At 37.6% G+C, this 27870-nt stretch overlaps 1 protein-coding gene across 1 annotated transcript in view; it reads left to right on the forward strand.

Moving 5' to 3' along the window:
- Nucleotides 1–27870, forward strand: part of LOC121358534 (WD repeat containing planar cell polarity effector) — a 146851-nt gene that overhangs the window by 403 nt on the left and 118578 nt on the right. The window contains exon 2 of the mRNA XM_041476774.1: nt 1740–1821. The gene's annotated coding sequence lies outside the window, so the exon portion shown is untranslated. The remainder of the gene's footprint in view (nt 1–1739; nt 1822–27870) is intronic.

Genomic DNA, 27870 nt, shown 5'->3' on the forward strand with positions numbered 1-27870 from the left:
GCTGCTCGATTACTTGTATTTCGAGTTGTTGAGTGAAGTAAATTCCTTTGGTCTGGCTGTAAGGGAGGCTGGTACCGGCATAAATACATCAGCAGAGTAGAGCTTCTAAACTGTTGATAGGGTTTAAAAAAGAAGGTCTTGCATAGCACAGCTGATTTTTCTTTTCCCACAGATCCTGAAAGGATTCCCAGTTAGTTAAGTGTTTTGTGAAGGTCTCACAAAAATCTTTGAAATCTTTCTCTAGTCCTTACAGCAGTATTTTTAAAAAAGCAATCTAAGGAGCGTGTGTCCTGAGGCAGTTTCTTCGGCGCTGCGGCAGAAAAGGGAGGCTGCTGCCTTGGGGCAGGGGCTGTGAGGCGCGGCTCGTGCCGCAGCGTTCCCGGTCTGGCGGCTCGGGACGTGCCGGGGCTTCAGGGAGCCGTGGGGAGCCGGCAGCCCTGCAGCGGGGCCCGCCGCTGCCCGGGTGCAGCCCCTGCGCCGCTCTGCCCCAGCTCTCGGGCTGCATGTAAAATCGCTGATGTAAATCTGTTAATGACCGTGTGGTTTTAATATGAATGAAGCCTGTAGCCAAGTTCCCTTCCGTGGGTGAGTTTGAAAGCCAAATAGCTGCGAGCAGAGCTGAGGGCTGGCTTGCTGGGAAGCTTGGTCAGGAGGAGGGAGCTTGTTTAACACAGAGTTTCCCAGAGTGTCCTAAGATGCTTTACCCTGGTGACTCTTAACCTTTTCTGCACCCAGACGTTATACAGACTTAATTAACACTATTTAAGATTGTTTAAGATTTAAGTATAAACAAAACCTGATATGGACCCACATAAGGTAATTTCCACTGACCATAATTGGTTCAGTTTCATTGATTTCTTATAAATTTTCAGGTAAATCAATGTTGGCAGGCTGTAAACTGATTTGTCTGTGTTAGCTTACAGATTGTATTGATATAATGGATTTCAGTTAAGAGCTTAACTTGAAATTTTCACACTTTTTTCTGCAGATGACTCTCCTTATTCTTACTCCTTTTTTGCCCAAGCTTGTGCTCCTGGAATTTTTTGCTGTTGGAATAACAACAAATCTTGTTACTTTGTGTTGAAAGTGATTTGTTTTGGTGCAAAGCCATGTGTAAATGCTTTTGTTTGTCAGAACCATGTTTATCAGTTTATCTTCGGTATGATTAGTCCAATTCCAGTATGATTAGTCCAAGTTGGATTCAGTTGTTGTCTGTGCTGATTTAACTAAAAATACTGTAAAATTTTGCCTTTTATGAATGTGGTGTAATTTTTAAAGTCAGCAAAACTTAAGAGTTCTAGTATTTCCTTCTTATATTTTGTTTCTACTTGTTAAGCTTTGATGTTTTCTAAGTAAAATTTAAATGTAATTTTAAAAAATATTCTTTAATGCTCCCCAATGTTTCATTAGTACGAGTCTTTCGCGTAGCACTGTAAGCCAAAAAGCTGCATAAATATAAACATTACATGCAAATGAAGTAATGGAAATTTAGTGTGCATCTGATTTGGGCTCTGGGCTAACTTTCAAATACACTTTGCAATTTTTGCACTCAAAAGATACTGAATTATGTGGAAATCGGTAATTAAACAACACACTGAAGTATTAAGATGTTTTAATCTCCATTTTCAGAAGATTAAGTATTATTTTTCAAGGCAACTAGTAGTTTTGAAGGGTAGTCTGCCAGAATTATCTCTTAATATTAAAAAAAAATTTTTAAATGAATTATTCTCTGTTAACAGCTGGCTGTCTTCTTTAACTGTATTTTGGATGGGATTTTCTTTTACTTCATTGCCATCTATAGAAACTGATGACTATTTTTAGGTAAGTTTTTACACTTCATTTTCAATAATTTGTAAATTTTTCTTTTTATCAAACTCTCTATGTCTAGTACAGGTTTCTTATCTTATGCATTTACTTACAATTGTTGTTACCAAGTCATCTCTCTTGTAGCTAAGTCTGTGTGGTATAATTAACATTTAAAATGCACAAGACTATGTAAGAAAAATTAACTATATAGTGACCAGGTTCAAATCTAGAAATGCTAGAATTGAAATAGTTTTGTAAATCTCTTCTGTGTTCTGGTCCAAGGGAATAATAGTAAGAGATTTTTCAGAAAGAAGGTAAAACATTACAAAAAATACTGAAATAGAATTAAGAGGATCAAAAGTTATTGTGTGAAGTGTGTGAGAAATCTATAATAGATTTTTAAAAATATATAGATATGAACAAGAACTATTAAAATAGTAGTTTAGAAAATTAAACAGTTTTTTTTTTTTTTTAATTCCTAGTGCTAATGTCCCAAACATAATTTTTCACCATTCATTTCATAAACTTCAGTCATGTAGTACTGCATGGACATTAAATGTCATGAAGAAGTTAATCTATAAATTCCATTTAGAATCCAGATTTTGTTTTTGCTGTGGTGAAAACTTTCTTTCTAAAAGAAATATTACCTTCTATGGAAGTGATTTAATTTTTTATTGCTTATTTTTAATTTCTTAACAGCTTAGTTGGTTTTTAAATTGAAGTTGGATAGTTATCATCAATTGATTTCTACAGCCTTCAGCATGTTTTTAACAGGTAGCTATGATGCAATAACACATCCTGTACTCATGTGCCTGCTGCCTATGAAGAGACACAAATGGTCTGTAGCTTGCCTGTAGTATGTATTAGTAATCTTTATGAACTATTCATGAGTCAAATATTAATAAAAATTGTGAACAGAAAGTTCTTTATTTGCTTTCCCTAAGTAGGTCGATAGTATGAGCAGGTATTGTGGGTTTGGCAGGGGACACTGAGAGTTCAGGCCTCCTCTGGTGTGGGTGCACATCAGATCTGAGGTGGGTGCTCTGGTGCCCAAAGGAGTTCAGGGCTCCATCACTGACCAAAGGGGCTGGTGGCACAGTGGCTTCCTAATGGCACCCCCAGAGCTGAGGGACCCTGGAAGATCTGTCCTCATCCCCCACCCGAGTGCCACTTCTGGAGGGTTTTCTTCTCACAGTTGTTACAAGGCCTGGGCTGCAGAGAATGCCTGTTTAAAAACAAAGCCAAACAAAATCAACCCACAAACCAAACAACCACATCAGACACGGCACAAAAATTTGGCATATTGGCTGTAAATTCAGCAACGTTGATCTCTGAATTATTGCAAAGTGAACAGAAGGGTTGTGTTCCTGGTGCATGAGAAGTAGTTTACTGTATTCTTCTACCTTAACACAAATCTGTCTTTCTCTTGGTTGAACAGACACTTTGTGACAGCAGTGTGTGGATTTTGTACTCACTAATGTCACTGCCTGGAGGAGAAGAGGCAGGTTGGTGTTCTAGAGAGGAGATGACCTGTGTTACAATTCAAGTTCTACCAAAGCAAACCTTGTACTCTTAAAGTTAATTCATTGCAACATTAAAAAAACCCAACATGAGCACCAGCACCCGTTCCCCCACTAGATGTAAACATTAAGCTATGTCCTTGTGAGTTTTTAAATGAGGTAAGCATTTAGTCAAGTGAATCAATTTAGTCAAGGGAAACAGGTCCTACTGAAAATAAATGTTTGCTTTTTCTCTCGTAAAACTTTCTTTTGCATTTGTTCATTATAACCTGATAATGAGGTTATACATTTTGAACAAGAAGCTAGCAACCATAATGATGACTTTCCCTTTTTTAGGTGCAGTGCAGATGGGTGAATCCATCTACTTCCTTTATCCATCCTTTCCATGTCAGAATGACTGATGAATGCTCTTCCATGCCAAATCTCTTGTGCAGTTACAAGAGTTTTTCTCATTAGGCTTATTTCTATGAATTATGGTCACATCTTTTGCTTAAAATATTTCAGCTTGTTTTACAACATCCGTGTGACTTTATTTCTGTATTTTTGCAGAACCAAATTCTTAATAGCTGCCACTATACAAACTAAATTTTTCTCCTTTTTTTCCCCCAATAATTAAACAGTGTTTCGAAGAAAATATCCATAGAAATACCAGTGGAAAGAGAATGATGTGTTACGGTGTTGATTTTTAAAATTTTTTGTTAATTGTATAAAATATAATTCTTTACTGATAGAAAAGACTGAATTTTTTATCTTAATGGCATTATTCATAAGTGAAACATAATTTTCAAACATGAATTTATCAGTAATAAGTGTAAGAGGCAACTAAGCACTTTGTTTCCTGTATGGAGGATTTTCTGCTGTTTAACAAATTCATTTTGGTATCTGGTCTGCTTTTGGAAACCTTATCCAAACTGATTTTTAGGCAGCAGCAGAGTCTATGGGTGGCTTTAGTAGCATATATGCTTATAATACTGGCCATATTCAGTGTCTACTGATATTTGAGTAAAGAAAGAAGAAATTGCCTTTATTCATTCTGCTCACACATAAACACAAGTACTCTGCACATGCCTGTACTCATTCAGTTGCGTGCTGTAGGGCTAAACAGCCCCATCTCTGGATAAAATTCCAGCTGATTCCAGCTGTGTGGACTGTATTGTCCATACCAGTGCTACACAACTTGGAGTTTCCTGTTGCTCAAAAACAGGCATGCATATATTTTTTTGTTTTTCTTTTAGTTCAGTGTTGGAGAGGGTTATGTTGGAACCCATGACAATGGCCCTCAGGCTCATGCTCAAAGAAAATGTTAGAAACTTTTGGGTTTGTCATGAAGTCATTGAGAGTTGTCCTGTCAGGCTGGGATGGTGTTGAGGAATTAGTTAATTTGAACTCAGGATAGTCATGTGCCCAAGTATGAACAAGAAAGGAGCAATGGCCACAGAAAAATATTGGGTAATTGACCACTTATATCGTGACACAAATGGTGGAAAGATGCTGCATCTTTGGCTGATGGAGGCTTCTCCATGAAGTAATCAAGCAACAGGAATCATAATTGCAGTTTGTGTTTTTCTAGTTTCCTTTTAGAATGATACAGCTATGCCTTTCTGCTCAACTTGCCATCTACCCTTACCTGTAAAGAGTAGCCATGGTAAAGCACTAACACAGATGTGGTGAAAAAATTGGACCTTAATTGGATAAAAGCTTTTTGAATATTTTGAGTCCTATTGGAAAGGTGTTACTCTTGTCTGTACAATGGAATGTGTTTTTGTTTCATGGCCTGTAATCCCATTTATTTACAATAATGGGCCAGATACTGTTTTTCAAGTTGCTTACTGTCTGATATGGGAGAATATAAAGTATTGCTCTAAAATGGCCTTTTCCTGTTATAGTTGCCTGACAGACAGGATCTGGCCTCAGCGTGTATTAGGCAAGGGAGCTAGAAATACACCACAGTTAAATTATGGGTTTGTATCTCCAGGTGGTGCGTGAATTCGTGGTTGAAGACTGAAGAAATTAATTTTGCTAAAGCAAGAAACAACAGGACATTAAGCTACTATGCCAGCTTTAGATGTACGCTTCAAAAATTTTCTGCTGCTCAGCATTATTCAGTAATCTTTAACTCAAATTGCAGGAAATATTTGAAATTCCATTCTAACAATATCCAACAGAGAATATTAAAGAAGCATTACATTTCAAATGCCTGAGGGAAAATGTTCTCTTGCAACACCGTGGGCATTTGGATCTCACTAGTATACGCAGTATTATAGTCTAGTATTATGCTTTACTTGGTCTAAAATGAAAGCCCAATTTTAATTCTATCTCCAAAAACTTGGCATACTGCAGTGAAAAATAATTTATTTGAATGTTGTTTTTTTAATACACTGCAACTAACTTTAAAGCTTCCTCATATAATACTCCCACTATGGCTTTTTGTAATCTGACCCTTTCATTAAGACTTCAAATATATTCCCAAAGACTTATCTCACTGCTTTCATTGCTAATTTACAAGTTAAAAGATTCCAAAGTTACCTAAGAAGTTTTTCTCATTCTATGCAATTTTTCTCTTAATAAGACAAAACTTTTGAGTATCTTTGTAAATATATAAAACACCAAACAGAGGAACTAAGACACTCTTAAGGAAGGTAATATGCAAACTCAAAATAGGGTTTAATAATATATACACACAATTCTGGGCTGGGTAATTCAGTAAACCTGTTAATCAGCTTCCTTAAAAACGTGCTGATTACACCTTTGGGGTTTTATAACCTATATATGCTGTATTTGATAGGAAAGCTATTTTGGAAATTAATCCCCAGCTTACAAGGTTTGGGGGAAAAATAAAAGTGTATCTAAAAGACTTATAAAATCACTAGCTTGAATTTCTTACCATCTAAGGATTTCAGTGTTGCCAGAACAAGGACAAGTGCCATGTTTCTGTTGGAAAAATAAGATCTGTGGTCTTTAGAGAAATAGAATAGGGCTGTTCTCTACCTGCTGCTCACTTTTTTCTGTTTGCACTTGACTGTCACAGAGTCATGCCCAGGAGAATGACAATACCGTGATATTTCTTACCTTCATGGAGTTTCACAGGAGGCAGTTTTTTAGCAGTAGTGGGTCAGTTGCCTGTGTAATTGGACCACTTGTGACTCCCTGACAAACTAGATTGGAGGGGACTGTGATTCAAGGACTTGAAACCTGCAGAGATAATTCAGAACAGCAGCATACTGCAGATGGTTTATTTATTCAACATAGCCATGTGGGACATAAATTAATGAAGTGTCATTAACAATACCATTAATTTAACTGCAGTGCTAGGCTCCGTCCTTGCTAAATGAATGCCACTGATTCCTATAATGAAAGCTAGGAATCCTCTGCAGTGCTGGCGGACATCAGCTTGCCTCCTGAGGGCCACTGGTGAGCTCTGAGTGGCCACATCCCTTTGCATGGGAACCAGTTCAGACCTACTGAACATTGATAAGGTATCTTCTTTTCCATTGTCCCAGGCAGCTGAGTAACTAGAGTGATCCATTATCTTGTATTGAGTAAAATTTGAGAGATTATTATCTTTCTGAATGTGCCTCTGAGAAGATGGGAGTATCCACTGCAGTAACAACATCTGGTAGCATAATTTTTAGACAGAAATGACTAAACTTTTAAAAACTGCACCTGTAAAGGACAGTCTGCATTTTTGGAAGACACTTAGGTGGTTTTGTAGATATTGAGCTTGTCTTGCTTGAGAAATTGAAGGCTTGTAAAATGCATTAGAAATATATGCTGGAAGAATAGGTCTGTACAGATTTCAAAATCATGGCATTATGTGACATTATTTCCAATTTTATCATCAATTAAAAATTTTTATTTTTTTCTTAATTGTTGTATTGACTGTTCCTTAAATAGAAGTACAAAGAAAAGCAAGCACAAATATAAAGCTTAATGTACAAAGCTGTTTCCACTCTTTTGTACCTGATCTGTGTATTTAAGTAGATGCTTCCCTATCCACTGTTTTGCCAGTTTTTGTTCCAATAACTTGACCTGATGCAGTGAATTGCAATGAGTTGTCTGCTGCTTTTGTCACAGAATCACAAAATGGTTTGGACTGGAAGGGACCTTTGAAGTCCAATGCACTGTGAACACCTTCCACCAGATCTGGTTGCTCAAAGCTCCATCCAACCTGGCCTTGAATACTGCCAGGCTTGGGGCATCCACAGCTTTTCTGGGCAACCTGTTCCAGTGTCTCACCTCTTCAGAGTAGGGAATTTCTTCCTTGTATCTAATCCAAATCTACTCTCTTTTGGATAAGAACTGTTGCCCTTGGTCTTGTCACTCCAGACCTCATGTAGAAAGTCCCTGTCCCCCTTTCTGATAAGCCACCCTTTAAGTATTAATAGGCTATCATGAGGTCTCCCCAGAGCCTTCTCTTCTCCAGGTTAAAAACCCCCAAGTCTCCCAACCTTTTTAGAAAGGGGAGCTGTTCCTTTCCTCCAATCATTTTTTGTGGCTCTTTTTTGTTGACACATCCCTAACAGGTCCATACCTTTCTTCGCTGGGGGCTTCAGAGCTGGATGCAGCGCTGCAGGATGCAGTTGGCTTTTTTTTTCTTTTTATTTTTTAATTTTTTTAAATTTTTTTTTACATGTTGGAAGATTTCCTTTGTAAATGTAATTAATAAGTTGAAATTGAGACCAAAGTCATAGTGATGTAATGTCAGTGAATGAGGTGCACCTTGTGACACAAGTTATATGAAAGCCCAGAATGTTCCTGGAACACTGCTGGCAAAGTTCCCTACATCTTAGGAGTGCTGTTGACTTTGTTACTCTTCAACTTGTGGCAGAGATCTCTTCCTGTGGAACTCAATCTAAGAAAACTTGTACTGGAAAACTTGTAACATAGTGCCATTCTTGTGTTAAAATACAGAATCTGGACAGCTATGAAACAGTGACATCGGTGGGAGTTTCATTTGAATAAATACTCAGTAAGCAGACCTTACTCCTTGGGACTGTTGCAGAATAACTTGATTAATTGACTTTTCATCAAAGAGTAAATTAAATATTTATATTCTATAGACATCTTGCTGGAGTATCTTCTTTGGCATCTGTCAGTGATGATATTTAGCTTTATAAACTTCTTCCTGTTGGAGGTTTTTTGATTTGTTTTCTGAGTAGAATTTTTTTGTATGTGGTATTGGGAAACCCTGTAATTGTCTTTTTCTGTCTGTCTCCTTTGTAATATATCAAGTAATATCCCTATTTAGTAAATGACTTAATAAATGAATTTCACTCTGTCATGCTTGTTTTCTGAATCCGATTACCAAAACTGCAACACATACAGCTTCAGCATGTGGCTGAACTCCAGTGCAATGACACACAATGTGCAGGTGGTTGAATATTCCTTAAGAAGCAGCCTGTAAAATGTGCCACCCATAATGCCAGTGAATAAATGCCAACTTCAGCATGAGTGTTCTTTTAAAATGTGCACCTTGCTGAGGTTATTAGTCACTCTGAATTCAAGGACATGTGAGTGCAGACTTTGCATAAGGCTCCAGGAGTGGCCTACCTGTGAAGTGCTGCTGTTTGATTTTCAGAAGATGGCATGCTGTGAATTTTAAAACTCCCTCATCGTGGATGAACTGCAGCAAATGCCATTTTGTAATTGAGGCCATGTAAGTTAGTTATTCTACGTGTACTTCTAACAACGAAGTTTAAAAAATCTCTTTGCTGAGATCAAAGGAATGTTATCATCATGAAAGGAAATACTGCAGTATTTGCTGAATAGGGCAAGGAAACAGAAGAATGAAAATTCTGCATCTTTTCTAACCTATATATATATAATTGTAATTTGTTTCATGGATTAGTGTGAAGATTATGCTGTTGGCCTTCTGTTTAAAAGTATAGGAATAATGAAAATGGTGAAAATATTGCTGCTTCCCTTAACATGAATGTGGATGAAAAGGAAGCATCACACAGAATTGTAGTAGCAGCTGTGACTTTAATTTGAGCAAACCCAACTCAGACAAAGATTTTGGGAAAAGAAATCCACAGACAGAAATGAGACAGACCCTAAAATTGTATCAGTTCTTAAAAGACTTATGTAAAATAAAAGCTTGAGTAAAATACAAAAATTACTTAACTCTGGGGAAATTACTTCCCCCAGCCACAGCCATTTAGTGGTTTTGTTTTGCTCTGCCACTTGTTTGGATAAGTTAATTAAACTGTATATTTTATATCTGTGAAAGTGGAAGGTGGCAAGTGTTGCAGGTAGCTAGAAGGGTCAGTCACAGTCTCTGTTTGGAGAGAAGATAGCTCCACACTGCCCGGAATTAATGCATTTTTAAACAGTGTTTATTATAGGTGAGAGATCATGGATGAAGCTGTGGTGGGGTGACCCTGGCTGGACATCAGGTGCTCACCAAAGCCTATCTCATTCGCCTGCTCAGTGGGACAGAGAGAGAGAAAATACAACAAAAAGGTCAAGGTAAGGATAGGGAGGGCCAGTTACTGTCATGGGCAAAACAGACTCGACTCAGGGAAATCAGTTTAATTTATTATCAATCAACTCAGAGTAGGATAATGAGGAAATAACTGTGTTATTCCTGAGGTAATGGAGCCCATTGCTGATGGGCTGAGCCTTGGCCAGCAGGCATCCCTCCTGGACCCATCTGGCATTGGCTCTGCTGGATATAGGGAAAGCTTCCTCAGCTTCCTTCCCTGAAAGCTCCTGCTACCAAAACCTTCCATGCAAACACAAAACAGAAGTGTTTAAAATTTTTTAAAAAGGGGCGAAATATGATCGTTGTGCTGGAAATTGTAGTCCAAAATTTGTTAATTATAAAAGTTTATTTTGAATACATGGGATTATAGGATTGCAAAAGCTGATCTACAATACAGTCACAGAAATAATGGTAATGGCAACTGCTATTTTTTAATGACAACTGATATTTATTACAAATTTCTCATTCTACAAATTTTTTTTTTGAAACCTCATGAAAGCAGCTTATTTGCCAGTGATTGACTGATGCTGTAAAGGCATCCTTGTATGTCTGTCTCCAGAATAATTATCACATTCTAGGTTGTGTGCTCAGTACCACTGTTTCCATTACATTGCCATTTACCCGTGGTGTAAATTGGAACCACGTGAGAAATGGGTTGGTAGAAAGATGGGGTCAAATTGTGAACTGATTAATAATTAAAAGATCTGAACACACCACCTGAAATTTCTGGTGTTGTCTGATTCCTTATTATTTCCATTTTAAAATTTTATTTAAAATTTTACATATCAAGCTTCTGTGAGATCTCATATTTTTGAGGAAAGGAATAGAGAGAATGTGCACTATTTCAATGGCTGTTCATAATTTGGGGCTGCCAAACCAATGCTATTCATGCTGACATTCTGTCTTTTCAGGCAATTAAGTAATATATATTGAGGTAATTAAAGACAATTGCTTGTAATAGCAGAAAATTATTATAATCATTTTGTTTTCAGATAAAAATGCAGATTTATAATTTATGTGACCACATCCAGAGTTTTACTACCAGAATTGACAGGGAAACCATAAATAGTTGTTATTCCATTATGCTAAATGTCAGGGGTATAAATTTAACTCTGTTTTATTTAAAAATCCACGAGGACAAGTTATGATCCTTATGTTAAATGGATCCGCAGCAGTTAAACCTAAGCCCATTCTTGGTTTTCATAAACTTCTTCATATTTTGTTGCACCTGTTGGACACAAATCATATACACAGCTTGAAAGAGCATGAACACTTTTTGAAGGTTTTAAAAGAAGACTTTAAATTAATGTTGAGGTGAAAGAAAAGCAAGTTTTAAAATGCTTCCACTTTGCAATGATTTAATCAGGTAACTCCAAACCTATTAGCAAATTTGGCCACTTGTGTGCGATTCCCTCATGTTCCATGACATTTACAAGATTCTTATAATAACTTTTTCTTCTCCAAAACTAGGAAGGCCTATGCTGGCAGAAGCTGTTTTAAAAGCTATTTAAAAAACAAAACAAAATACGTCTTGCTTCCAACAACATAGCCTGGGTGTGATGCAGTCAAGAGGTGCATTCAATTGTCAGTAACCTGGGAAGTTGTAACAAAATGTGCAGCTTGGGCTATACTGAGAGTTTCTATTTAATTGGACTTCCTTTTTCTTTGGTAATGATTGTGGCTGAAAAAGCTTCATCAGGGTGTAAAGAGCAGTCATTCATACACAGGGCATTCATGTCTATGTTTGTTGATCTTTGATGATGTGTTTAAATTTTTTTTAAAAATGGAGGTTTATCAGTTTAGAGGTCATACAGACATAGTGAAGTTATATGCTGTATTGAGAATTTATGCAGATTATTCTGATGCCATTCACACTAATTGTACTATTGCCAGTTTCTCTATTATGTTATGTTTTATTATGTTTTCCTCTTGGACTATTGCAGGCTTTGCCAGTGTAAATTTTGGTTATGTACATAATGCTGCCTATTTTAAAGACATTTCACTCATTACTTTAAAAACCTAAATTTTTTAAGTGATGTAAAAATATCTGGGTTTTCTAAGTATAATTGCAGGGGTTTTATTTAAAGCATTTTAATCATCTCCAGTTTTGCCTGTTAGCAAGGTCCTTTTTATCCTGAGAAACAAAAAGTGAAAGACAAGCAAATGGTTTGAGATTATATGGATAATTAAGTTAATGGTCGTGAAATAGAACCTGAGGAATCAAAAATGCGGTAGAGGAGCATCAAGATGGTTTTCTAAATGCTGAAGGGTTTGGATAGGACATGCAGCAGAGTGACTGAGGGAATCACAGCCTCAGGGGTTTACTCTCTGTCTTAAGCCAAAGCTGAAAGCGCAGCAAGGAGAGCCCCCATGGTGGCCCGTTGTGTGCAGCCCTCTGATCTCAAAGGTAGTACGGGTCATTGGCTTCAGAAATGACCTGTACTGCAAGTATTGAGTAGATTCAAGTTCTGAACTTCTGTGCCTGGTGAGGAAGCTGCTTCTCTGTCCTCATCTCCCAGGTTTCTTGCTGGGATTTTGATGCTCTTTTTGCAGGGGTTTAGCAGAATTTGCCATTCATGGGGCCGAGTGCTTGAGTTTGAGTCTTGGCAGTAAGCCACAGGACAGCCAGAGTGGTGTCACTCAGACAACTCCTCCTTCTTTTGAAGTTGTGAACGCAGAAATAGGGTCCCTTTGAAAAAGGCACCTGCATGGAGTAGGTGCCCTGACAGAAGTTGCTTGGTAGAGGAAAACAAAGCCAAGAGCACTGGGAATGTGGTGCATTAACATCACCATGCACTAGAGGGCCCAGCCTGCATATAACCATTTCCCAAGAAGAAAAGTGGGAGTAGGCTGAAGGAACTTCTGAGAAATTACAGTGATATTAGGAGGAGAAAGAGCTCTCTGAAGCCAACAGGGCTCAAAACAGGACTGAATGTGGAGAAAGGTGATAGACTGACAAATGCATTCAACCTGAAAATGTAATCAGACAAACATGTTCCCCTGCTGAAGAAGGGATTTAGCAACTTTGAACTCAAAATCATGTGATTTTTCTCCCTCCTCCTGGCTAGATTAAAAAGGGGAGTGATGTTTTTGATATTATATTGTGCTTAACAAGCCATTGCGTGCTGTGTCAAGTTCATTTTCCCTATCAGCTCTGGCTAAAACCCATTGCTATCTGTAGTCTAGCCTGAAGGTGACAAGAGATTTGAATCATTGTAATTAGGCACTCATCATGCTGCAAAAAGATACAACTATCTTGATGAATCAGTATGAAAAAAATAAAAAGCTGTGGGTTTTTTTTTTTCCTTAACTGCAGTTGGTGCCTGGAAATGTGAGAGCAGGAATGAGCTCAGCAAGAACTGAGGCAGCTTCCTCAGCATGACAACTATTGTCCTGTTCTCTGTGCAGAAAAAATTTAGTGGCTTTTGCCCCTCCAAGTCCTGTTGACACCTTCAAGTGTTCTTGGACCTCTCCCAGGTTTTACTTGACAAATATTTTCCTGTGTGCCACTTCTTTCTGATTCTGAGAAATACACAGAAAGAATTCACTTTCTGCACTTAAGCAAGAGCTATGAAATGAGTTATTGTTTGCCTTTTAGGATTGTTGCTCCAGGGCACACTTTTGCTGTAAAGTCTAAGTGATGAAAAAGTGGATCTGCCCAGGTTTGTGGTTGGATATGGCAGAAATAGGGTATAAGGAGCTTTATCCCTCTGGGGAAAGGCATATCCATGCACACTAAAAAGTAGCGTTTGTGACACTTATTAAGCTGCTTTGTATTAATAATAAAATTTTGTTCTAATTTTTGCCTATGTTTTAGGAAAGGTGCAGAAAAAAATCCGGAAATATATATGGCTTTCACCAGGTAGAGATGCATTGCTATTTTCACCTTTTCTTTCTGGGGATAATGAGTTACCCTTCATTCTTTTTATCTGAAGATACTTTATCTTATCACTCATCCATGCATCTTTTCTCAGAGCCTAGAAAACATTTCTTTTTATTATTAAGATGTTGCATTGTTCGAAAATGAATCAGGGAATGGCATTTATTGCCCAGTAGCATGCCTTACGAACTGTGGAGTTTTGTCATAATCACAGTGTCTAAATTCAGGGCTCTAATGCCAACTTATAAGTGCTCTCGTTTTCAAAAGTGAAATGTGACTATGGATTTACATACTTATTTCAGTAATGGCAGCTGAAATGGGATAACATACTTTGGGAGGAGCAGGGAGCAAGCAGAAAGTTGCTCACCCTACATGACTACCCTGTAATAGATCTTTCAGAGCTTTGAAGCATGGGTGTTTTTAATGACTATGTTTTATCATTTAGTGGATAATTTTGAAAAGTCACACACTTTTCCAAGTCAGTGTTAAAGCTAAACAGATTTGGAGAGGGCCAAAAATAGATTTCAAGCTGGGGTTTGTAAAAATTTACTCTTCTGGAGTGAGCAAATACTAATTCTGTTGCTCATGAAAACTGTGTCTTTGTCTCTATTGAGATGATGGTTTAAATCAGTAAATATGAAGTGCTAAAATATTATATATATATATATATATATGTACACATACATACATACATATAGATATATACTAGAATTAATTTGGCTTTGCAACCTTAGGTATTTAACAAGAAATCTACCTGAGAGTTTTCCTTTCTTCAAATGATGAACTGAACACTTAGCCCAAAGCAGCAGCCCTGATTTGCAAATAGATAACTGATGCATCTATATCCAGAACACTGTTATTTCCCTTCTTGTTTTTTTTATCATCACATGACTTATATAAGTAAGATCTGCTGAGTAAGGACACAGCTTTTTTTTTTGATTACCTGAAGGGACAAGTTCACACAGTCTGCCTTCCAGTTCACACATTCACTACCTTCTGTCCCACATTCCTTTTTGGGGCTTGTTAGCTGCCTTTATGCATTTGGTAGATAAGGTAGAGATCTTTAAAGCTTCAAATGTGAATATGTTTTTTTTAAATTCAAGGAAATGCAAATTGGTGTTCCCTTCCCCAGACTGCTCAAGAAAAGACTGTGACCTGAGCTCAAGGATTTTTTTTAATTTGGCCTTTGATATCAGTCAATAACTACACAGCTCCTTGTGGCTGAGAAGGCTCCAGAAGCCATGGTGTGCTGCTTTGTGCTTGGCTGGCACCAGAGTTGCATGTAGTGGCAGAGGAGAGGAAGGAAAAGGGAACTGAAGGGCATGGCTACAAAGAAGTGAACAAGCTGAATGTAATGGAGAAGGAATTTGGGAAACTCAATGGAAAAGTGAGGAACCTAACATGGAGATTTGGGAATATGAGGTTCTGCTTGTACATCACCAATGCATAGAAAATCAGAAAAGTTGCAGTATCCTTCACTGTTTTTTCTGTCCTTTGGATTACAACCTGTATGTGTTGTGGCATACAAGAACACTGAAAATAAATTTTTAAGTAGTGCGTAATTCTTGTTGCCATTTTGTTTTCAAAACTCACTTATTCATCATGGGCGATGTTTCCTTTGTTTTCTGCTGACAGAAGAATGCCTCCTTGTTCTTACATGTTGATAAATGGCTTCGTTTGAGGGAGAATGTTGGTGTTGCCTTTAGCACAAATGATGTATGCATTTGCATTTCTGGAACACTTTCAGAGTTTCCCATTTGCTTTTATCTCCTTTACAGAATGAGCAACTATTTTCGAGTTTATCTTTTCTGAAGATCAGCGTAGATTGTTGATTACAGGGTGCAATAAATTTACTTGTCGACTTTTGCCACATTTCATGTTTAGGTTATATATCTGAACAATGTTGAAGATTTATAGAAAACTTTAAAAATTAATCCGAGATGTAAACACTTGAGAACAAAAGGGGTTGTTTTTAAACTGGATTTTATTTCTAAAAGCCTGCTGCATAAAATTGCATATCTCTATCTAGAACAAGCTTTTAAATTTTAATTGCTAAAGGGGTTTTAGAGTGATTTATTAGACACCTGACTGCAAAAGTAAAAGTATATCATTGTAATCCTATTGTTGTCTTTATTTGCCTAAACCAGAAAAACAGGGAATTTAAAAATACAGTGTTCATTAGAGTAAAAAATACAGGTTTTTTATCATGTTGTGCTCTTCAGTTTGCTTTTAAAGGAATTTGTTTTCTTACTGTATTTTAAAATAGGCTTGAAAAACTTCACTGTAGTCACAATGTAATTCTTCATTATTTTTTTATTTGAAATTACTGCATGGGTGGGAGAAATTTGTAAATTTTACTTTTTCAGTAGTCTGATGAATTATTCACTTGTGGGCAGCATATTTTGTTTTCCAGTTGCAAAATATGGAAACATATATTCTCTATTCTCTATTCCGCTTTGGCCGTCTAATCAGAACACTTTGAACGCATCAGTGTTTTGAGCTGGAAATGTTATTCAAACTGACCCCTTTTTATCACAAATTGTTTGGAGTGAATTATTGAATTCCACAAGAGGAGAGCTGGGCTAACTACTTTCAGCAGACAAATTCTAGTTTTTCATAAAGAATAAACAATTTCCAGTCAAGCCACCCATTTCCCTTTTTTTTTTTTTCCAAATGTCTTGGTCTGAGGACTCAGAGGAAAATCCATGGAAATTTCTTTCATGGTTCATAAAGTGATTTAAAAAAAAGAAAGACAAGCAACAAGCAACAGGCATTTAATTCCTGGTTCCTTTCTTTTCCTGTGTCGGTTTGCTACATGTAGAATTTCAGTTTTATCCTTTCAGATTTGAAAAGATCCTGAAGTAATTTTTCTTCTTCTGTTAAGCAGTAAAAGACCCTGAATTCCACTAAAGATCAAACAAGGCCTTTTAACAACTTTCTGAGAGGAAAGGTAAGGGTTCTTCACCTGGTCTCCCCCTGCCTCACTGCCTTCTGCCAAACAGAACCTTCCTTTAGCCCTTGGGCAGTTTTTTTCCCATTCCTTTACCATATAAACTTGATTACATGTGTCTGAATGCAGTTTAAGGGATCCCTGGGCAAGGGGTAAGTCAGACCTGAAAAAGGAAAAGCGTTCTTGCTCCCTAGAAATGAATTTGAACGTTTACCTATTTTCTCAAGGTAATATTTGTCTTTTAAAAGCAGCGCCTTTTTCTTTTTGTAGTCTTTCAATTTCTTCTGGAATGTTCATCCCTAAATACCTCATAAGTTTCCTTGCTTGTTGAAATTTCAAGAACTCTGCTAACTGTGGTTTTTTTGTCAGTGGTGTTTCTTTCCCTATAGCTATTATTGCTTAGAATTTGTCTTGATTTCAGATACGTTTTCCAAGAGCTCAGTTATTGTTTTTTACTATGGATAAGATTGACAGCCTGAGGTTCTTTACCATAATTATTGCTTGAATTGTCCTGTAAGTTGGAGTTTTCTGTGTTTTGGCAGGGCAGGGATATGTGTTAGTACCTCTTCTGCCTGTTGTTTGGGTTTGATGTATTAGAAACTATCAAAGACCAGAGTTTACTGTGGTGGTGTTAATGATGCAAGCTGAGAAATCAGCCTGTCTTGTTCTGTGACTGTGGCTTTCCAGGCTTTTAAGTGTTTTTAAGGGCAATTCTGTGTTGCAAAGAAGTAAAAATAGCAATTACCTTGTAGTGAACACTGGGATCTCTCCTCTCTGTTTGCACTGACCATGAGTTACCACATGCATGGCTCTGGGAGATTGGGAATTATGAGCAAAATCCCAGCGATGGCTGCTATGGAAGAACACAAGTACATGGGAACATTGTAATGCATTTAAGAATTATTTCCTTTTAATCCATAACAAATTTCACAAGTTTCATAAGTTTCATCACTTCCCTGAAGTGATGGTGGGTCGTTTTGGTTTTTTTTATTTTTTCAAGTGGCATGTGGTAACTCAGGTTGAGCAAAAACCTTGGCCTGGAGCAGAAAATTGCAAAGTCATTTACAATGTAATAGATATTTTCTTTCTATTTTTTAAAGTATAAATTCTAAATACTCTTGTCTGGTTATGATTATCTTGATAACAAATAAGCTGTACAGTTCTTGGGCATCTTTTTTACAGTGCTCTTTTCTTGTACATCACTTGATTTGTGCGGCCCCTCTGTCACTCCAGTGAGAGAATGACCGTAATTATTTTAACAAACTTTCCAAACTTGGTAAGGGTAGACTCCACTATGCTTCAAGTAAGAGCCATGATTTATTATGAGTCCCTCATTTGGGAACATCCTCTTCTGGACATTGCTGATGAAGTGCAATCCTAATTCTTTAATTCTTTAATATCATGAGCCACCAAGCCAGTTTTTGTTCTCCCCATGTTGCAGGGGGAGAAGCCTTCCCAAACATAGTGCTATGCCTCTTCCAAAAATGTGGACTTTTGGACGGCTTTCCCCACTTTCTATCTGCCTTCACAGTATTTTCTCCCTCTTTCTATGCATGATTAGTGAGACAAAGGAAGATTTGAGCCTTATGCAGAGGCAGTCAATTTGACTGGAAGTGAGAAGTGACATTTGCATTTACAGTGCATGTTTAGTGGCTTGGGGTGACATTCTGGAAGTTTCCCATCTCAGCATGTTTGCTGGCATATGTACTGAGTTTGCTTAAAAAAATGGAAATAAAATAAATCTTCCTTAATTTTAGAAGTCTTAAAGAAAGACTTAAATTAAGGCTTCTTAAAATTAAGAAGCCTTAATTTTAGAAGTTCACTTTAGGTAAGTTTTGGTGACATCTATATTTTTTCTCTTGTTTTGGTGACAACAATGTTAATATCAATGTCATTCATATCAGGGCTTACTGGATATTGATTCTATTGGAATAAATTTTAAATTTATCTTTGTGTTGGGAATAATTTCTGTTTAAATTGCATAAAAGTCAGTCTTTGTTGTAACTTGGAGACAGAAAAAATGTATTGAGAAAGCTTTGAACAGACTTTCTGATGCAGGGCCAGCTATGTCAGTTTGTGATTAGATGAAGTGCCATAGATTTATTAATGGGACTGGTAAGAGGAATATTGTTATGGCAATATTGAATTTAAACTTTTATCTCTTTATTCTCATTGGGCAAAAATTATTGTAGCAGATTTGAGAATGGGAATTTCACCCCACGATTTTGTTTTATATAAATATAAAAGCACGCAGGTGTTTACAGGCAAGCAAATGGGTCTCCATATAAAACATGGGTTTATGAGAGATATAAGAACTGCGTAGTATGAACGAGTGCTTTGAGGCTTAAACTGCAACCAAGCAAAAATGTGCAGCCTTCCCCTTTTGTCTATAATAGGGTCGACATTGGGAACCATGATCCCTTTGATCTTTACATAAAACAGATGAAAATGCATAAATTGCGCCTAATCAGAGATGAATTAAAGGAAAATAGCCTCCCGGAGGACAAAGCACCCCAGGCACCCATCAACAGCCTTACCAAATGACAGACCTGGAGGAGACTTCAAAGCTGCAAACACAACTGCCACTGAAATCCACCAAGAATCAAGATGCCATTAAAAAAAAAAAAAAAAATTCACAGTTTACAAGTGCCCAGAACTCTCTCTTTAAGAGGAAGTGGCAGAAACACACTACTACATGCACTTGCTTTTTAAGCCACTAAATGTTCTTTATCTTTTAGGAGACTTGATAAAGGCAATACTTATTTAATTTAGTCCAAAAATGTGCTCAGACATGACAAACATTGGTAGTTTTAGTGTCAGGTAGGGTTTATTCCATTTGAGTAGCATATTGTTTAGGAGCTGATGTATATGTTTTAGTGGAAGCAGATCAGACCTTTATTGTAATTGCTTCCTTGGTTGTCATCTTTATTTGTCCCTGTGAACACAAGCATGGTTAACATTCATCAAATTGCAGAAGAAGAAGGAAATGTGAATATCAGGTTTGGTTTTGGAAGGGAGGGAAGGAAGATTTGAGGCAATAATTTTATTAGGAGCATTTTCTCTCTGAGGAACAAAGAATAAGTTCATCCCAAGTTAAATCAGAATTCAGATACTCTTGTAGCTCAGATAAATAATTTAGATACTATTTATATATTAATATCAGTAATGTTAAATACAAGAAATAGGCTTGAATAAGGAATAGTAATTGCTGGTTTGTTTCTAGAGAGGTAACCCAAACATAAAATTTCACATTTTTGTTAGCATACTGTTTATGAGAAGATATTAAAGTTTTTAAAGACAGAGACTAACCACAATTTTATGGAGTACAAAAATTCCACTTTTGATAAAGACTGATGTAATCCCTACAATATAAATATTGTTCCAAGAAGGATTTTACCTGCTACCAATTGTATACTTTGCTTATTCATTGTGTACAGCATAACATCTATATCCAAGCCCACATAAATTTGAGAGTCATTTAGTGACATAAAAAGAACAAATGACATTTCCAATATGTAACTGAGAAATAAATTGTTCAGTAGGCTGAATTACTTGCTGTAGGTAAGATCAGAAAGGTTGCCTGATTCATTTTGTAGGAACTTACTTTCAGTTGCTTCTGACCTTAATTGCTATAACTCAAGTATGTTAAATCTACAGCTACAGGTCTTTGGAAGTATGTTACATCTACAGATTTTTGGAAGAAGTAAAAATATTATGCCAGTCTCTTTAAGGATGAAGCTAGGAAAAATTACCTAGGACTTTCTTTCTCTTAACATTTTTAAAGGTTCTCCCTCTCCCTGAAGACACTGACATCTCTGTTCCTTGGAACAGACATTTTAAATAGGTTTTGAAAAATTGGACTTTGTCTGTGGCTTATGAGACCTTCACCATTTAGCTGTCCAAAGCTTGCATCTTCAGAGAATGCACTTGTCTCACTTCTGGGCCACTGGCCCACCTGCACGTGAATGAGCAGAAATTGACTCCTGGCACAACAGACATAGCTGGACTTTCTTCAGGAAGACTGATCTTGACTGATCCTATCAATAGCTGCACTGAAATGGCAGAAGACTGTAAGGCAGAGCAGGAAGTCTGCCTTGTTCTGTCAGGTGGGATGAGAGCGACAAAGAGAAAAAAGTGAAGTCTGAAAATGAAGAAAAGAGAAATGTCTTGAATAACACTTGATGGCCTGTAGCAGTATGAAGCAAGAACCTCTCTGATTCTGGACTTCTTCCCAGTATGAAAAAAAGAGGTTTTGTGCAACAGCTTATATAGAAAACCATCCCCTTTGCCTTAGTTTTTGCTCTGTTTCTGCCTAACAGCAAAGCCTCCTCTCATATTGAGTCATGCTGTATTGATTGATCAGCATACAAAGCCTGAAAACAAGGTCAATCATTCTTTCCTTTCGTGAGTCCCTGGAAGATTTTTGCGCATAATATGCTTCAGCGCTGCTATTTGTTTCTCCTATCTTAAACTTTTTATTATTTTGGGTCCTTTGAATTAGACAGGGCCTTATGTTGTTGGGACTCCCATCTGTGTCATAGCTTGGCAAAGAGAAATCTCAGTTCACCCTGAGTGAAAGTGGGTGTTGGAACACAGCAATAGTGTTTGCCTTCTATAGGATATCAAGTAGCACGGCTACAAATTGCTACTGCAAGGCAACACAACAGTTTAACAGGCTTTTTTGTTTTTTAAGAAGGAACTCATTTTCTTAAATCCCTTTCTGAATGCAAAGGAATTTTTACTATTTCTTTCATGTTTGCTGTGTAAATCTACATGGAAAGGAAGGATCATGTGTGACCACCTGCATTAGGCAATCAGTGTGATGGATTCATCAAACTCTCAGCAATATCTTCAGGCTCCCCTTAAGGTGGATTATATGTGTTAATCAGTCAGTGTGTGCCAAATGCTGCTACTTTTAAACTGGGTTTACAGGGGCATAAAGTGCCTCAGGGATCTGATGCACAATCTGGGACAATTTACCTTGGGATGATTGTTGTGGTTCTTGTACTGCCTCTGCTTTGGGAACAATTCAGTTGCTTATGTGGCAGGTCCACAGGGTACCGTTGACAAATGGAGGAAAACTGAAATTGGTGCAAGTGCACCATTGGCACTGAGCAGTACCTTGCATCAGTGCAGGACTGAGTCTGAAATCCCAATTTCACAAGCACCTTAGCCATTCTGCAACAGGGTGAGAACCCCTTTGTTGCCAAGGAAAAGAGAATTAGGGGTACAAATGGTATTGCACTATTGCATTTGTCTGGTGATAATCTGCCCTGCTCAAGAACTGGCACACTGAACTAGAGCAATTGTATCCTTTAGCCTTTCCCTCAGTCTTTTAGCATTCACACTCAAAAGCAGTGTAGACAATGAATAAACTATTTAAGACCTTAAGTACTGCAATGCTTGGCTGTACAGAGAAGTCTGGTTCATGTTCCAGATACCCCCCCCCAGAAACAAAAGTATTTTTAAAGGAATTTATGTACAGGATTTCTCTACCTGCATGGAAATCAGGGTTTTTGCAATTGGGATTTTTCTGCTTATAAAGGACCCAAAAAAAGAGTGTTCAAAAACTTTTAAACTTTTTCAGATCTAATAATTTTGTTTGTGTTGAACAGGAGCCATGGCTCTGACGTGCATGCAAATGCAATTGCATTTTGCGTGCTGTCAATGGCAGTTCTCTCTGATTATGATAATTTGATTAAGAGTATGTATTCATTTTTATGCTATTCCATGTTTACTTTAGGAGTTGGGTAGTGGTAGTCTAATGTGAAAGGCCTTCTTCCTGGCAGGGATGGGATGGGTAGTGACTGCAATGCAATTCTGGGTTTCATTGTAGAAGCCCAGTCTTTAACAGCTTTTAGTATATCTTTTTGTGAAAATACCATTCTTCTTCTTTTTCTTCATCATTGTCATCATCATCAACTTGGTTTGGAATTTGTCACCTTCATGGCCTTTCAGTCCACAGAGATGGAGTTATCGTATGGCCTTGTGTTAACTTGTGCCTAAATTTGCCTTTTGATTTTCATCTGACACAGTATGCCTCATTTTTCAGGGCTGTGGCCAAGCAATGCAGTGAATTAAAATTTTTAGATTTCCTACAATCCCATTTTATTCAGAAAGGACAAAGATGTTTGTCAGAGTCTTCAGTTTGTTTACATCTTTGTCTCCAGTGGCTGCACAGATATCTATAACCATGATCCCTGATAACCATTGCTCTGTCCCCAGCCTTTTCTTCAGCGAGAAAAAAGACTAGAAAAAGCTGCTGTTTACCTGCCTGTAACTCAGTGCAAGATATTTGGAGCATCTGAGGTGCTGCTGCTGATTTGGCCTCCCAGAGGAGTTGACAGAGGGAAGGTTGTTTCCCCTCCTGAGCATATGGAGAGCAGAGAACGGGTAGAACAGAAGAGCAAAGCCTGCAAGCGTGGCTTAGTCTGTGAGGAACGTGTCACTGTCAGATGCCTCTCATTGTTCCAGCCTCTGCTGCTCATAAAAACAAGTCGAATCATCCCAGATTATTGTCTGGCATATTAATGTAAACTGTGACTGGTTGGGGTTACTTTTAATATGCCAGGCTTGTGTTTGTTCAGCAACTCTTACACAACATCTGTGGTATTGGAGTGCAAGGGGCTGAAGAGTGGGGAAAAGGAATGAGTACAGATATCACAGGATAGATAACTGGTAGGAGAGAGACTTGCTAGGTCACACTGTCCACTCAGCTTCTACTGTTATGCTGGGGAGAAACAGGACTGTTCCAGGCACATTCTGAGGTATCCTCTCCTTGTGGAGCTGTTGTGCCCAGCTGACTCCAGCTGAAAAAGCCTTGCCCATATCACAAATTCTCATTACATCTCTCCTGAGAATGCAGTTTTGAGAGTCATCTTTTTGGCAGCCCTGCCAGCTGACACAGCTCTCGTTCTGTCCTTGCATCACTAGCATAATTGCACTGGCAAACTGCTTGTAGGGTTGCTTGGTGCGCTGGTTCATGGAATTGAACTGGTTTTAAATTGCACATTTTCCTTTGCATGCCTTATAAGCAGTTGTACCAGCATAGCTGAAGGAAAATCAGCAGCTTTTGCTTTTTTTAAAGAGGTCTGTTGTCAGGACCTTCACAGTCATGGAGCTCCTTCAAAGATATAATGCTAAAAAATTTTGGCAAAAGGTGTGCAGAAGTCTGCACAAGAAGGTTCCAGAAAACTGGTGTTTCCATGATATTGGAGACTCAAGCGGGATGTGTGACCATTGTATCAGCAGCCTCAAATACTGTGCAGTGGAATCCCATGTAAATATCTGAGGAATTTTTTTTAGGTATTTTTGGACTAAGTTTACCTTTATAAAGTCTGCCTTTATTTATATTGAGCAAATGTGACTTGAGTATAGCCAGTAATATAAAGATACAGCTGGGGTTTTTCATTGTTGGTGGTGCTGGTTGGTTGGTTTTTTAACATGAATTGCATTAAGATGAAGAAGAAAATAGCAGGTGGAAGAGTAGAATAAGGAGAAGGACTGCACCTGAAGCAAGGGTTAGGTTTGTAAGGAGGAGCATATGAGATATAGGAGAACCATCAAAAGTTTATATTGTGAAAAGTTGGTTATTCTGAATCCCAGAATCCAGTGTACATTGGAATAGGCCTTGGAGTAATAGAATGCTTTTATTGGAAATGAGGAGCCTGAAGAGCATGGTGCACAATGCCTTTAACAGGGGGCTCAAAGGATTAGGTGCTGCCAAATCAGCATTGAGAAGAGGGACACTAGAGCACCCTAAATAGAAGTGGAACTTTGTGGACGTTATTTACTAAAAACTATTTCTTTTACTGAGCAGTTGTGAAGAACATGGTTGTTTTCCCCAAGAAAAAGTCACAGATTTTTTTTTTTTAAGATCCAACCTAGGTATAGTAGTGAGTGAGTTTCAAAGATGAAGATTAACGCTGTAAAATGTAAGCAACCGAACCAATTTTTGGTGCAAAATTACCTCACTTTCCACTTCCAAAAAAGAAAAGTCAGCCTGGTGACGACTTACTTGTGTTTCATCTCACACAGATGAAGATTTCAAAGTTATTCAGAACTTTAAGTAGAGTTGTAAGATTAGTAAGGTGGTTTGCCACTTCTAAATAGCAAGGCTGCCACCCTGCCCATAAAAATAAAAGGTTGGGCACTGGATGACACGTTTTACTAATACTATAATGTCTGCCTTTAATCTTTTAAGTAAACATTCTTTTCAAGACTTATATTTTTGAATTATCCATTTCTCGGATAATGATTTAAGATACATATATGTGATTTCCATTTAACCAAGCAGGTAAATCCTGCTTTAGAGAAAATTTAATTGACTCCAAAATAGCTCATCCATCAGGATCTGAGCATTTCTTTTGTATGAAAAACAACCAGGGACTAAATTAAATATGTGCTCACAGAGGTTTTATTGTAGGCAATTTTGGGTATGAATGACACAAATTTAAACTGGCAGAAAATGGGATAAGTCTCATTTGAAAGAAATACTTATATAATATATTTCTATATTACAAAATAATATATTAATTTTTTTATTACCATATTTGATTTATTTGTATTGAAATAAGTTTCTTTTTCATCTACTGTGAAGGAAAGGCATGAAGTTGAGGTCAGCACAAGGATTGGAAATTGGTGTTTGAAACACAAGGTGGTGCCATTGTGTAAAGTTGTGCTTCTGTGGAGTTTCTGAAGGCAGTGAAGGTGAAAATGGTGTTTAAAAACTTGTGAGAAATGTGTGCAGAGAAGTTAGCAGTTTTAAATGAAAGATTTGTAGCACAGGATGAAGGCGAGTGTGCCTGCAGTTCTGGTTTTGTGATACGCAGAAGGAAAAGGGATCTCTCAGGAAAGAGCTCTGTGATAAATTGATGTTTTATTTTGACTTTAAGTCCACTTGCAAGTATTTTCCTTTTTTGGTTTCAAAGGGGGAGAGAGAACTTAACTCACAGTGTGAATCTAGGAACCATCTCCTAGCAGCTTTATATTGTGAATATATCAAAACAAGCTTCCCTTGTGTTACTTCAAATACACCCTAAAATGCCTTAGGATTAAAGCAATCATCTGTAATACAATATCTGTGGCTCATCGTTGATTGGCTCAAAACATGAAATACAGCTTTTTTTCTTGGAACAGTCCTTGTTTCCTTCATTGTCTGATTTACTAAAATTCTGCATTCCTTGTCTAATCCTGAGATATTAAAATAATTAAGTGGGATAGTCACAGTTTCACTAATGAAGCATAATTGAGCTTTGGAATACTTTGATATTAAAATGAAAAAGAAAACATAAAAATGGATTTGCTGAGCATGTGCACATTATTCCTATATATTGCTGCCTGGTTTGGGCAGTAACTGGGGAGCTGGCTTCCCTAAGGACATTTGGGCTCCCTGTTAACAGTTTTTTTAGCCTGCAAATCTTTATCACAAAATGTGTGCAACTCTACTTATTGCATCTGTGAGAAGAGTTAGGTCTAACCAAAGTAATCATTATAATTTTAAGATGTGAAAACTTGATTGCATCAATGTTTATTCTTTTAGGTAAAGTGGTCTAAAGAAAATCAAAGTTTTGCAATAGCCATTCAGATCTGGCTGCTGTGTGTAAATGATACATTTTTAATTAACTTGTTGGAAGAAATGTGTTTGACTTTATTCAGCAAATGCTATAGAATGATTGTTCCTATTGAGTCAGATAAAATATTATTTAATGTGCTTTGTTTCTTAAATATATCAGGTCCTAATAACAATTTATGTGACCTAGAAAACACCAAAGACTTGGCATCAATTTTCAAATTACTTCTTTCTTTCAGACCAAGAATCCTGTACTGTAATAATGTCTTACACACAGGGTTGCTTATTATAGATGTTGCATGCACTTTAAGTGCTGTGCAAAGCACCTCTCCCATGTAATTACACAAACATATTCTTAATTAATATGACTTGTGTTAGCGTGATCGAGCAATGGAATATTTTTTAGGTGTGTGTTTTGCAATCCTGAATGAAGGCTGACAGATGAGGAATGTAGTTCTCAATATCACACATCTCGTGAGGAAATCCTTCGAAAGGACAAAGGCCAGGACAAAGGCTGGTGAGACTTCACAGTAATGAACTACCTTTAAAAGTCCTCAGACATATATTGATGCAGGAATTACAGACCCAGGCTCTTCCTGATCCTTAAGGATCTGTATAGAAAGGTGTTGTCAGATATGAAGAGCACTTGGGGGAACCGGAATAGTTTGTTTACTCCATGTGGAGCAACTTGACTCTGTCAAAGTGAAATGCCTCGCTATAACTTCAGCGTGCTGGAGTGATGTATTTTGTGTTCCCTGCTTTTGTAATTTAACCACGGGGTATCCTGGAGGAAGGGCCTGTCGTGCGATGTTGTGTTACTCAGTTCCATGCTGTGGATCAGTTGCTTTTTTTAATGTGTTTGTGCAATTCTTCATATGTCAATGCCTGTAATACTTGCAGAAATTTTGGTATTGGTGATGAAGCTAAAAAATTTACGGTTCGTCTCCCCCTGTCCGTTAATTTTGCCATCCCATTTTGAACTGCTATAAGGCAGCACAGAGCATATGTCATAGATCATGATAATCACTAATGGAAATTAGATTGCACATGTTTAGTCTTGTAGAGAGATAGTTTTGGGTCTGTGATTTCATAAAACTTTTGAAGTTATGGCCATACAGCAACTGAAGAAGTGGGAGCAAGTAGATGAAGAGAATAGTTCCTTCCCCAGGATTTTATCAAAAGCTGCTTTGTTTGGTGGAGTGTTGCTTTAGGGATAGATCAGCTGGTTGCTGGTGTACATGAAGAAGCAGTGTAATGATGCACAACTGGGATGACCAGTGGTAGAAGCAAAAATTCAGTGTAACATAGGCCACTGACTGTCTCTGAACTGACTCCAGTGAGTTGGGTAGACAGGGGAGTTCCTGGCAGTGCCAAAAGGCATTTTGCCATTCCCATCTGAAGACTCCCTCAGTTGCAAACTAGTTGAACATTGGGAAACAGCTGTTGGGACTGTTGTGGAAATTTCTGATGCTTTGAGGGAGGAGGCTGCTGTGAAATGCAACAGCTGTGGGGATGTTTTATAGATAGACTGCTCAACATATTTAAGTGATATTGGGTAAGCAAAAATGCCTATCCTCTCTCTGCTTCTCCCATTACCCTATGCAAAAAATCTTGGTGGGAAAAAGTATTTTATAGGATGCCACAAGCAGACAGCATCAG

The sequence above is a fragment of the Pyrgilauda ruficollis genome, unplaced genomic scaffold, assembly GCF_017590135.1.
Source record: "Pyrgilauda ruficollis isolate IOZ18807 unplaced genomic scaffold, ASM1759013v1 scaffold4, whole genome shotgun sequence".
Lineage (NCBI taxonomy): Eukaryota > Metazoa > Chordata > Aves > Passeriformes > Passeridae > Pyrgilauda > Pyrgilauda ruficollis.